Here is a 1,623-nt window from a genome sequence, read left to right as displayed (position 1 = left end):
CGCGGCGACTGTTCGAACAATCCCGCCCCAAGATATCCGCCGTTTCCAACGACATCCGCTTCCCCGTACCGAGCGGTGCTGTTGGGGTCTTCTACCGCGACGTTGGTTCACCTGTCGAGCGAAAGGTACTGCAGGTATTGACTTTGTCTCGCGTATCGCTTTCCCTCTCATGTTCATCCTGTTTAATCTGGGCTACTGGTCCACCTATCTGTTCCAAGGTGACGAAGGCGATTACATGCATAAGTAAATTCGAATTCTGACATCTGTTTCACGCCTGTCACCAATGGATCGGACGAACGAGAGGAGAAGGTGAATGTGCGAGCGACGTCAAGACCACGTCGTATGCCGTGCTTCAAAGTCTGTCTGTAACTGCTGCCTCCAAGAATCCTGTTCCCTGTATCGCGGCGAATTTTCCTACGATATGCGTCATCCAATGTGTCAATGTTCTTATCGAGAGCGAGAGGGTGTGAAAGAGCGTGTAACGTTACATCAGACGTTCTAGTAATATTATCTTCGATACACTAAAACACGATGCAGGGGACAAAGATTCGCTCGATGCTCGTTTCAACGAGGAAAGGATAACCGTAGAGAGAGAGAGCGAAAATATCGGGAGGCAGAGCGTATTCCGACAGAAGACTTTTTAATAATCCGTGCCTGAAGTTCGATGACCATATTTTAAAGACCAAGGTAAGCGCAACGAAATACGCAACGTTTGGTACGGTAGGGAGTAGTCGACGAGATATTATATTATATATAAATGATAATATATACATATATAATTATATATATATTATATGTTATATAATATGTAACATGTATGTGTATTATATATGTATGTATTACATAACGAGACGCGAAAACGGGAAACGAACGTGGTGTAAGAATTATAAGCTCTTATGAGACCGTATACATATTAATTATACACATATAAACACTCCTCTGTAACATATTCGGAAGACCGCGTGCCACAGGATGATTAACCAACGTAGTGGGCCCTGTATAGCCACGGCCTGTTAACGAACTACTTGCGAATAAATTTATAAATAATATAACGTAATTATAATTGACAAGTAAAAAAAGAAAAAAAGTCGTTAAATGCAACAATGATTCCTGTGTATAAAAAGAAAATCCTCAGTCTAAACGGAATTAACGAGTCAATGTTAAGCATATTATTTAAATAACCCGATGATTAACATTGATTCGAATGCGAACCAAAAGAGAAGACAAGGACGTGAAAGAGAAAACGATTAAAAAGATAAAAGAAAAAAAAAAGCGAAAAAAAAAAGAGTAAAAGAGAAAAGTAACGTTCTCGAGAGGACAATTAGCTGATATTACGAGAAAAAAATCGCATTATCACGAAGGATTATACCATTTAGATATTAATTATCGATCGAGGCGGTAGTATTACACACGGACACGCGACAGACGACTCTCTCTTTCTCTTTCTCTCTCTCTCTCTCTCTCTCTCTCTCCCTTCCTCTCTTCTTCTTCTCTCTCTTTTTCACACACGCACACACGCATACACGTCACGCACACACACAAAATAAAACGTTGCTCTCCGTTGAACTTTTTCGAGATCTCGGGATCTCTAAAGTATTGCTCATTGACCAGTCGAGACTGAGG

This window comes from Bombus impatiens, unplaced genomic scaffold (genome assembly GCF_000188095.3).
Source record: "Bombus impatiens unplaced genomic scaffold, BIMP_2.2 scf_0914, whole genome shotgun sequence".
Taxonomy (NCBI): Eukaryota; Metazoa; Arthropoda; class Insecta; order Hymenoptera; family Apidae; genus Bombus; species Bombus impatiens.
This window is presented reverse-complemented; position numbering follows the sequence as displayed.